At 34.5% G+C, this 12,334-nt stretch overlaps 1 protein-coding gene and 1 long non-coding RNA gene across 3 annotated transcripts in view; one reads left to right on the top strand and one right to left on the bottom strand.

The window, feature by feature from the left end:
- cntnap2a (contactin associated protein 2a) overlaps positions 1–12,334 on the bottom strand; it is a 723,644-nt gene that overhangs the window by 306,097 nt on the left and 405,213 nt on the right. The gene's annotated exons all lie outside the window — the stretch shown is intronic.
- On the top strand, positions 9,246–10,246 carry LOC111194476 (uncharacterized). Its single transcript, XR_002651089.2, has 2 exons — positions 9,246–9,595; positions 10,074–10,246. It is a non-coding gene; the product is annotated as an uncharacterized LOC111194476 (long non-coding RNA).

The raw sequence follows: 12,334 nt of genomic DNA on the forward strand, positions 1-12,334 counted from the left end.
ATTCTCTCCTCAGTGGAGTACACTAAGCTGAATTAACAGGTTTTAACAATATTCAGAGACCTTCTGAGGGTTTAAATAAAACTATAACTATATATTTTAATGTAATAAGTTTTGTAGATTTATTGTAGAGTGGTTGTGAAGTGCAACATTTATTTGTGTTAATTTTCAATAGGAATTGTTGGTTCCTTCAGACACAAGTCAATTTGATGTGGTGCAAAAAAGAAAAAGTTAAGAGATTACATTTATGCAAATAGATCATACATCAGAACACAATGCATCTATCCAATCAGAAGATAGCTGGTGTTCGTGTGATAAGAGCATACATTGTATGAAAAAATCCATTTTCATTTACATTTAATCAGTTTAATAGTTTTTTTTTTAGTGTGATAAAGATTTATTTATTAATGTTAACCTTATGTCTAATCTGCTCTGCAGCAGCCATGGTTAAGCTCTCCACCATCAAATAACATTATCAAACTCATGTCATGCCTTTTTTATTTAAGTGCAAGTGATCTTCTTTTAAATATAGTGCAAGCCTATAAAAGTTTCTATAAAAGAGCTTTTTTTATTTAATTATTTATTTATCTTGAAATGTAATAATAAGAATTAGCATTAAAATAGAGAATAATAAAAGAAGATGTCGCTGCTAGATTTATCATGGGACATGAGAGCACTGTGCAATTTTCTTTTGTATAGAGAAAAAAAAAGTTTTAAAACAGTAAATTGCATATTAGTGCTTATTTGGATAACAATGCTGGAATGAAATTCTCTGCAGCCTTATTAAAAAAACACAAAAACATTCTAATTTGGATTAAACCTGTCTTGTACGGCTAGCTGTACAGAAAAAAAGCCAAATAAAGTCATGAACAAAAGTGAGAAATCTGCTCTAGATGTTATAAATAAATTCAGTGCATCATATTTGGGAGAGTACAGACAGGAAGTTTACATTCAGAGGTGGATCGGCGGCAGCGCAGTCTCTCTGTGTATTCTTCATCTCCATGGCCTGACTGTAGTCAGCCTCCAGAGTGGCACCTAATTAGAGTCTCAACAGGTGAAAGGTCAGTGTCGTGTGAGCTCCTGCACGTCGCCGTGGGAACCCTGCAATCACCTCACGCTGACACAAATTAATTAAGAGGGGATGAAACCCCCTGTTAACACTGTGTGTGTGACTCGAACTCTGACCCATCAACCAAGGCTCATTGCTTATCCACCTGCTTAATCAGCGCTGCTTTAAAACGCTGACCTCCAGCTCTACAGACCCTTAAACACACACACACACACACACACACACACACACACACACACACGATACTAATTACTCTACTGCAATAATAGGAGATATACACTGTTGTTGTCAAGTCAAAGTTCAGAATAATGGGGTTTCAGCATAACACAGTAGCTACCACAACTGATTTAGATTTTACTATGAATATTTATCAACTTCAATGAATTATATGGTAACTTATTAATCAATATCTACTCCACATTATTCAGCATCTAACATGATTTATTATTCTGATTATACTATGATTTTCTGTTATTAATTATTCAATAGTTCTGTAGTTTTTTTGTATCTACTACAAGGTATTCAGTTCCTAATATAGATTATTCAATATTTATAATTAATTATTTATTAAGTTATATTAATAATAATTAATAATAATAATTAATAATTTAGTAACTACTGCAAAACATTCAGTATTTACCATACATTATTCAGTTTGTACTATAGATTGTTCAGTATCTACTATGAATTATTCAGCATCTACTATACATTATTTAGTATGTCCTATAAATTGTTAGGATCAACTATTAATAATTCAGTATTTACTATTAATCATTCAGTAGCAACTATGAGTCATTTAGTATTTACTATTGTTTACTCAGTGCCTATTATTAAGTATGCAGTATCTACTATGCATTATTCATATATTGCATATATTAAGTAATAATAACTATTCAGTATCTGCAATGAATAATTAAGTAACTACTGCAAAACATTCAGTATTTACCATGAATTATATAGTTTGTACTATAGATTGTTCAGTATCTACTATGAATTATTCAGCATCTACTATACATTATTTAGTATTTCCTATGAATTGTTCAGGATCAACTATAAATAATATTTACTATTGATCATTCAGTAGCAACTATGAGTAATTTAGTATTTACTATTAATAACCCAGTACCTATTATAAAGTATGCAGTATATACTATACATTTAAGCAATAGAACACGAGAGGGAGTGTGTTATCGCGAAATAACATCACGGCTGTGTCGTAGATCATCACAGCCGTGATGTTATTCGCGATAACACACTCCCTCTCGTATTCTATTGCTTTTATACAACAGTTTCTTTTTTTTACTAAATAAATAAAGAAAATAAATCAAAGAACTTTAAGAAATTCAGTTTGAATATGCTTTAATATGGACTGAGCCTTCCGCCAAAAAGTAGTTCCATCACAACTTAGCTACATACAGTGTATGGTTCAGGCAGACTAACACCACAAAAGTTAGCTTGAAATCAAAATTGGGAATAATTGAAGATGGTGACGTTAGGAGCGTGAAATAACGCTAATACTCTCCTCTCCTGCTCCGTGGAGTCGTCTTCAGGTGAAAGCCGCGAATTTTAGCATTTCTGCTCATTTTGCTGGGTGGTGTTGGTTTAAGCTAGCTGGCTGGACTCTGGTTAGGTTAGCGTAGCTTGCTTTAGCTCAGCATTAACTTAGCTTAGCCTAGCCTGGCTGGTTAGCGTTCTGGCTGTAAGACGGTATTAACCGAGCGATTTTCGTTCCCTTTTTTCCGCGAAAGACGAGCCCACGCTGCGGGCGAGCGTGCCGCGGCTGAGCGCTAGTCTGTGCTAAGCTAACGCTGCTGCGGGTGTCCTGTGTATATACGCTGTTACTCGGCAACGCGTCGGCGGAGAGATACAAGTTTAGTGTGAGAAGGCCGTGATGTTATCACGAATATCATCACGGCTAGATCACTTCTCAACCAATCAGATTGTGAGGTCGGAACTAACTGTTGTATAGTATTCAGTATCTACTATGCATTATTCATATATTGCATATATTAAGTAATAATAACTATTCAGTATCTGCAATGAATTATTCTAATTACTAATAATAATTCAATGAATTATTATAACTACTGCAAAACATTCAGTATTTACCATGATTTATTCAGTTTGTACTATAGATTGTTCAGTATCTACTATGAATTATTCATCAACTACTATACATTATTTAATTTTCCTATGAATTGTTCAGGATCAACTATAAATAATTCAGTATTTACTATTAATCATTCAGTAGCAACTATGAGTAATTTAGTAGTTACTATTATTTACTCAGTACCTATTATAAAGTATGCAGTATCTACTATGCTTTATTCAGTATCTACTATGAATTGATCAGTATATACTATGAAAGGTTTAGTATATACTATGCATTATTCAGTATCTACTATGAATTGTTCAGAATATACTATGAATGATTCAGCATCTACTATTAATATTTAGCAATCTACTATGAATATATCAGTTTGTACTATGGATTGTTCAGTATCTAGTATGAATTATTCAGTCTCTACTATATATAATGAATATATTAGTTTGTAGTATGAATTGTTCAGTATCTACTATAAACTACTATTGTGTAAGTTTATAAAAATGAGAGTGAGGAACTGAACTGTAAACCTGTAGATATTAGTTTCTGAGATCTGAGCTTCATAAGACCCATTCATGCCAATAAACATGAAAACAACACAGTGCTTTACCGCGCTTTAGAGAATGCTTTGGACATCTAAAGCCATTAAAGCTTGAATGACATTTGAAGGGCATTTCCCTGTTGCCCTTTAAAGAGCAAGCCAATTCTCATGAGGGTTTTCCAAAGTAGTGATGCAATTACAGCGATACAAAGCCCCCCAGGACTATTTGTCATCAGGGTAAGGCCAGCATTTCAGAGTGTGGTTCTGGAGCAAAGTAAGAGAGAGGTCAACACCGGCCGAGTCAGGAGGCTCCCGGTGCAATAATGTCATCAAAGATATGGAGAGCTGGGAAGAAGAACTCTCTTCTGCAGAACATACAGACACCAGGCCATGATTAATGACTGCCTGGGCAGCCTAATGACGGCCTCTCCGGCCAGCGGAGCTTTAAGAGGAACAGGAAGCTTCTGGTTTTCTATAAGTAGATATGTTGATGTCTGATATTCATATTTGACCTCCTTTTTTCATACAGAGAATCTTTGAAGTTAAGGAAAGACAAGTTCAAATATTCCAGAACCTATACAGCATTATATTTTTTATTTCTGAAAGTGACAATTATATATTTACACATTTCAAAAAACGTTTGCAACTTTCTGCATTATCTTTTTTTTAAGTAAATTTAATTTCATGTAAATTTAAGTAACTTCAACTCGGTTTCAAGACTTAAATGTTACATAGAGTAAATAACTGAACTGAACTTCAGTCAATTCTTTCTTTTAGTAAACTTTACTTCATTTATTTTTACTGAATCAATCCTTTCTTTAAGTAACCTTTACCTTATTTCTGCATACAATATTACCTAATTACAATTAATTAATTTAAGCACTTCAGCTTGGTTTGATGGCTTGTGATCATTCATCTGCCTCTTGATTATATTCCAGACGTTTTCAGTTTGGTAAAATCAAAGAAACTCATCATTTTTAAGTGGTCTTTTATTTTTTTTTTTATAATGGTCCTTTTTTATATGGAGCATACGGCTTTGGTAGACTGCTGTGTTAAAGCAAACTTAGGAGTTGTTACCATGTTCAGTATAAAACTTCTTTGTTTTTATTTACTCTCTTTATTTAGTGACAACTTTTGTATAAAACAACAGAACACTCGAGGGAGTGTTGTGTGTTATTGCAAATGATCTACTACCCACACACTCCCACTCAGGGTTCTTTTATAAATTACATTTATATTCAATTTACATTTCATACTGACATGCTTCAGTCTGTCCCTCTGCTTTTTTATTTGATTTTCACAAGGTATGATATAAGAAATTGTAGAAGGTAAAGATTCCATCATTCTATTAAGCTCATAAAGTCATAAAGCATATTTACTCTTTTAATTACAAAGACTGAGGACCTTATTTTTGGTGAGCTGCGAATGGTACAGCTGGGTTCAGGGCGTGTCTGTGTGTCTTTTGTATTGTATGAATGCAAAAAACACACCTTGTGCAGCTCAAAATGTGCATGAAAGACATGTGCTAATTCTCTTAATTAATCATGGGTGTGCTTTGGGCATAACTTGAAATAAACCATATAGCGTGTCACTTGCCATTCCATTTAGGAGCCAGGAGGGCTCTGAATTTGGTGAATTGGTATTCTAATGGCGCAGAGCTTCTGTGATTCTCAGCAGAGAAAACTGATCTGGTTATTCACGCTGTAAAGGTGCACGAGCAGGTCATTTACAGGAACAGTAGTACAATTTAATTTAGTATTCTGTGCTCTGCTGTGCATCCTTGTGTGTGTGTGTGTGTGTGTGTGTGTGTGTGTGTGTGTGTAAAATAAGCAAGGTGTACGCACACTGACAATGCATAAAGCACTTGCGTTACCAAGATAGCAATGAACTTCTGACAGGTGAAAGTTGTGAGGGTTTTAATCAGTCAGTGGCACACTTGTATTTTCTACTGCCAAGATAGCAATACACCAAAGATGTACCTGAACACACCTCACTTCCAAACCACCACACTCATCGGTGTAGATATATTCACAAGCACCTTTGCTATTTTAACAATGCAGAAAGGCATGAGAATACATGATTTATAGGTGTAAGATAGCAATAAGCACTGCGATGCACCTTTAGCGGGGTTTAAGATAGGCACTAAAAAGTTTAGAATCATCAGAACTTCTGCACTTGCTTTAATGAACTTTAGACAGTAATGATTGTGACCTCTAAGGCCTAAAATTAATCCAGAATGGATTGAATTTGATGAGAAATGATGCAGATGGACCAGTGAAAGTAGGTAGGAGGTTAATGTAAATCTGGTCACAATCCAGCACTGCTGACAACCTCAAATCAAAATCCCAAGACAAATCCATTGACCTTCACACATTTAGGGATGTGCCAGAATGTGCTGCTCTGAAGCTTCTGTAACATTTTTTGCTCTTTGTGTTGCTATACATCTGGCACACCTGTGTCCTAACAGCGCTGCCTGGGTCAGCTGCACCATCTGCATTGTGTTTAAATATGATTCCCAAACGTATTCTTGTCATACAGAAGGTCACTGCATTTCTTTCGAGATTTCTGTTCTCCTTGGTCATCAGAATTTCCCTAACCTGAATGCATTTGCCTCGTATAGTGGGGTCACAATGCTTTGTCAGCCAACAAGAATAGATTAGTGTGCATGTTTTATTTTTATTTTACTCCGACCAGCAACCTCAGCTCTCAGCCTAATAGATTTCAGGCCTTTGATTTTTTACATGTTTTTATTTTTGAGTTACATGTGTGTATTTTAGGCATACATTCACTGTAAGTTTATACGTTCCACTTGTGCTAACTGAGCTACTGTACCCTTTTAGACCTGAATTATCTCCAGTGATGGAAAACAGATATGTAAGTATGCTGTTTTCCATTTGTAATGCACAGATAAGAAGACTCTAATATTCTACTATACAATCTATATAGCGAATAAATACAAAAACTGAAATGTTTATTTTTTTTTTATTTCCATTGCATTGGAAGCCTTTGTGTAATATTTTATATTTTATATCAACCTTTTTATTCCATAAACCATTATCCCCTAAACAGTGAAAACCTGATTCAAAAGTTTTCTAAATCAAATTAAATGAATAAAAAATAGCTGATACATTGCCTCAACAGGTCTAGTACTAACCTACAGTTATTGCAGTGCTGTGGATGTGGGGGAAAGCTACTGTTTCATTGGTTTATAAACTTGTTCATTGGCAGGTTCATGGTCTATTCTGATGGACAACAGCTCTCAAATAGTGTTATGTGCAACAAAACATTTAAAAATTAAGAAAATACATGATGTCATTGTAACGGATGAAGGGTCTGAAAGGGATAAGGTAGAATCTGGTCATCTACTACATGAGGCCTTCCCTTCTTAGTGAATAAAGTGGCAGCATGTCTGTGACAACAACTACAGTAGTTAGCTTAGTACAGCATGAGCAAGACCCCCTGAGAGGAAGCAGACCTTCAGAGGTGACCCTCCCCATGAGCACGAGGATTAACCTCTAAACCACATGAGACAGAAGTGCTTTATTTACACGTAACAATGAAGCCCAACTGCCTGTCACAACCTTAAAGGAATATATGGGCAACATGATTTATAATTTTCCTCAGATTAATTCGACCAGCCAGGGGATGTTTCATATCGTCACTGTCCAGTTAAAAACAAGCATCTCCATTTTTGTGGATTTTTAGTTTACTACATAATTTGAGCACACAATCTGTCCATGACACACTGTTAACATTTCTAAAAGACTGAAGAAACAGAACTTTTCCAAAATTACCTGAAATAAACTTTTGTAACAATGACTTCCATTGAAATGTATGTAGGGTTTTTGTCTCTCCTGTAAAGTTCACCTTTTGGAGATGCTTGTTTTTCATTGGACAGCGACAGTATACGACAAGGGCATCTTTAGTTTAGTTTAGTCCCATGTTTTCTTTATATACATACAGCTCTGGTAAAAAAAAGATACCACCTAAAATTATGAGTTTCTTTGATTTTACCAAACTGAAATCCAAACTGAATATAATCAAGAGGCAGATGGATGATCACAAGCCATCAAACCAAGCTGAACTGCTTGAATATTTGCACCAGGAGTGGCATAAAGTTATCCAAAATCAGTGTGTAAGACTGGTGGAGGAGAACATGCCGAGATGCATGAAAACTGTGATTAAAAACCAGGGTTATTCCCCCAAATATTGTTTTCTGAATTTTTAAAACTTTATGAATAGTTTATAGAATAAAACCGCAATGTTCATTTTACTCAAATCCACCTTTAAATAGCAATATATAGAGCTGTATATAAAGTACCAAATAGTCAAAAGTTTGGACACATCTTCTCTTATAATCTGTTTTTTTTCTGTATTAAATACATGAAAACAATTAAAGGACACATATGAAATTGTGTAGTACACAAAAGTCTTTGGCTTCCACAATCCCCTGACTTCAATATTAAATATTTTTAAAAAATCATAAAAAGAAAGAAAACACAATCAATTAAAAGGTATGTCCAAACTTTTGACTGGCACTGTGTTCATTAACACAACCTCAAGCTGTACTACTCACTCAAACCTGCCCTTTTTTATGGCCACATTTCTATTCTGAATCTAATTTCTAAATATATTAGCCTAGATTAATTTTATTTTATTAGAATTGTATACTTAGTATTTTCTTACACTGGTTTATTTTTATCTCTTTTGATCATATTTCTCAAATTTTACAACAGCATTAACATCAAAATAATGTTTTACTGACTATATACCTTTTAAATTTTGTCTGCTGTCCATGATGGCATTCAATGAACTACAATAAACACAGGCTTTTTAACTATTTAACAATGTAAAAGTGAAAATCCATGTTTACATGGCACACTATTGCCCAGCACATGATTAAGCTCAGATTTATACACATTGTGCTGATTTTTACACTAATCAGTCATCCATATTTACACTCTGATCTGTTTTAGATTCTTTTTAACAGCAGACAGGAGCAAAGTCACTGTCTGTTGACCTTGGCTAGCTGTTGCTGTGTTCATATATTAGGCCACAGACTGTAGACACCGGGGGTTTAAGATTAGACACAAGATTATTGGTGCCTCAAACATTTATGAGGTATATAAAATGCATATATGCCAGGAAATGAAATGTTAATGACCAGGGAGGTTTTATAGCAGTGTTTAAGACAGCACACTGGTGCGATATACTGCAGTTTGCCAGAAGGGAAGATGCTTTAAAGCCTTCTTGTCTTCAAAGAAGGACAAACTGGGGACTTCAACAGTGTAGTTTTCCTCTGAGACTAAAAATAACCCAATGAGGGCCTATAAAGCAAAACCCTAGATTATAAATTAGTTCAATTCAACCTTTCCCAAAGTGAGGGATACAGAGTGAATAGAGAACAACCAAGAACCAGAACTCAAGAAAAGAACACCCATATTAGTGTGATGGCATGGACCTTTATTTTGCTTTTTGCTGTGTTCTACTTCCTGGGAGCGGCCATTTTGTCTCTTCCTGGTTAGGCTTATTGTTGCTGTTTTTCCCCCTTCATGTAGTGGCTAATTAGCAAATGGTTTCCTCCATGCTCTGATTGGTTTAGGCCCTGTTAATTAGCCCCTTTGGCCTCCTTAAAGCAGACAACACATGCACCCTTGCTCTCCATTTCTGATTTGCCCCTCTAGCTGCTGCTGGAAGCTCCTGTTTGAAGCCAATGCTGTTCATGCTTTTAAGGTAATGATTACTGTTTTTAAGTACTTGATTAAAAGCTAATGTGTTAGTATTTCTTATCTTTGGTGTTTAATGACTGTTTGTTTTATTAGGATCAGTTCCTGACTATTGCCTTGATTTTATGTACGGTAGGCCCAGCCATTCGGGTTTTAAGGTAAAAACTAGTTCTTGTTTTTGTTCGAGATATTGTAAGTGATATTGTAAGTCTCTTAACAGTTTTCAATTTCATTCTTTTTGTAGGACTGACCTCTAGCTAGCTGCTGTTTTGTAATTATTCTGTTTTATTTTTATTTGTTTGGAGATCGTTTTGGTTTATTTTGAGTATATTGGTTTGTTTTCTGTTTTATTTGTTTCTTTTGATTAATATTATTTTGTATAATGTTTCGCTCAGTAGACTAAACTAGAGACTTTATGGGCTGTATTAAGTCACTGCCATCATAACACTTTTGCTAGTGGTTCTTGGAAGCCTGGTTGGACCTAAGAGTAACAATTAGGGAAATACTTTTGTCACTTTTTAAAGTGTGAGGTTTTAAGCTGTGAGATCTTTTGTTGGTATTTATAAACACGTGTGACTAATCAGATTTTTGGGTGTTAAATTTCCCTTTCTCTCTTGTCTACCTGTTTATCTCCAGGCCCCTTGGATGTGTGGATTTATGCAGTGGTGTTCAGTTGCATAAAGAGCCCTGTGTTTTTAATTGAATAACTATATTCTTGATTTGGTACCAATGTTTTAATGAAAGTAAAAATAAATGTGAATGAGATTTCTATTTTGTGTGGAAAATAAATTAATTGTTTTGGAAACTTGTCTCTTTGCTCAGAAGTGAATCATTTTACTGTAGCAGTGTACTTTACCGGGTTACTTCTATAGCCAAGGCCAAGTGATTTACATACTGTTACATTAGCATGGGGAAGAAATAGTTGTCCCAGTTTGTTCCTGTGACTTAGTATCAGCACTAATTCACCAGGCATCAGGTATTGACTATTTTAATCCCAATTCAGTTTCAAGTCTTTGGTTTACTATGATGCTCAATGTTCAGAATTAGTTGGCTTAAAAGCACCATTAACAGACAACACTGCCCTGTTGGCAGCACTGAGGAGAGTCCTCATAAGCTAAATAAAAGAGCTAAATTAGAACCTGCAGTGTGGAACTATTTTACAGTGAAGCATAACAATTATAAATAATAACACTATAATAGATACAATATGCTCCACAGCTTTCTTTTAAAATGTTTTAAAACCAGCATTTTAAAGCACAGTCTGAACCCAGTGGAGGTTAATGCTTATACACTCATGCTTTAGATACGGAAATCATAGTATATTCACCCATTATAGAACATATATTCCCTTATCAGTAATCAATAAACAACAGACAGCAGTCCAGCACATGAACCACAGATTCTTTACCAGCTAATCATATTGATAATGTAGAACTATTTTATTTAATACAAATATAGAATTGCTATCAGCTATTACTCAGTATTAAAAGTAGGGGTGGGCAATATGGCCCTAAAATAATATCACAATATTCCACGGTATTTTCGTGTTAGCGATACTCTTGGTGATTAAACAAAAAATATTTAAAGAATACAATACTGCAACAAAATTAATATTACATTTTATTATTTCATATGCTATGATATAGCACACCCCTAACTGAGATATTGAAAAATACAATAATTTTTATCATATCATATCATATGATCCAGAATGTCATGATTCTAATAATACACTCCATATAACTACATATATCCAGGATTAAAGTAAAATAAATGATACTGGACAGATATGATCTGTCTCTAGAAGATCTATAATGGGAAATGAGAACAGTGTGTTTTTGTCTTTTGCTAAAAACAGCAGAAAAGTAGTACCCTGATGTGATAATTAGGGGTGGGTAATATAGCACAATATTTCATGGTATAATATCATTCACAATATTAAAAAATGTTGGCTATGTTATTGCAGTATGGCAGACCCCTAATTAAAAGATTCAAATAAAATAACACAAATAAAGCAAAATAAGAATAATCAGGATATTTGTAAGTAAAAGCTTAGAGCATAAACGACTTAAAAAGAGTAATTTCGTAACAGCATAAAGAACCACTGAAGAGCCAGGAAGGAAAAGTTCCAAAAGAACATAATGAAGAACTAATAAGAGGATGATTATGAGCAATAACTTTAATCAATAAATAAATCAATAATTAAATTACTTTAAGACTAATACTGCAATTAACTAACCAACTTTCAAAATACAAAAAAAAATGTCTGCTTACTTTTAATTAGAATTGATTTAGAATATTATTTAAAAAGTGGCCATGGGAATAGCAGGAAATAGATGTACAAGCAGCTGCCTAAATATGGCCGTGGGTTTTAGAGAGATTTCTCAGTCTGAGGGAGAGCTATGAGCATTAGCCTGATCTGTTCTCTTCAGTCACCTTTGCAAATTAAATTGATTTTTGAAGCTATTGTTGCCCTAAGGAGGACACGCGGTCAAGAGGCGTCCTGTGTTTATTTGTGCCTGATCAAATTTGAGTCAGGCTGAGGGAAGTGTATCATCCAGCACCTGCCTGATCATTTCCAAACCACCTCAAGTAAAACTTCAGAAACTACTTTATAAAGAGACCTCCTGATCTCAACAGCATGTTGCCTTTCTACCTAAAGTGATTTACTGCAGATTATTCATTTAACTCTTATATAAGCCACACTTTTCAGTGGAAAACACTGTGAGAGGTTTATTACATTGTATTTAGTGGACACTTTTATCCAAAGCGACTTACAAATAATTATGTACATTAGCAATAGATTAATAGAAGTTCAAGCAAAAACATTTTATGGAGGGATAGAGGAGGAATAGAGGGGGGGGCAGAGAATGAGGTCAGTAGGTAGTTAGTAGTTA

The sequence above is a fragment of the Astyanax mexicanus genome, chromosome 1, assembly GCF_023375975.1.
Source record: "Astyanax mexicanus isolate ESR-SI-001 chromosome 1, AstMex3_surface, whole genome shotgun sequence".
NCBI classification, from domain to species: domain Eukaryota; kingdom Metazoa; phylum Chordata; class Actinopteri; order Characiformes; family Acestrorhamphidae; genus Astyanax; species Astyanax mexicanus.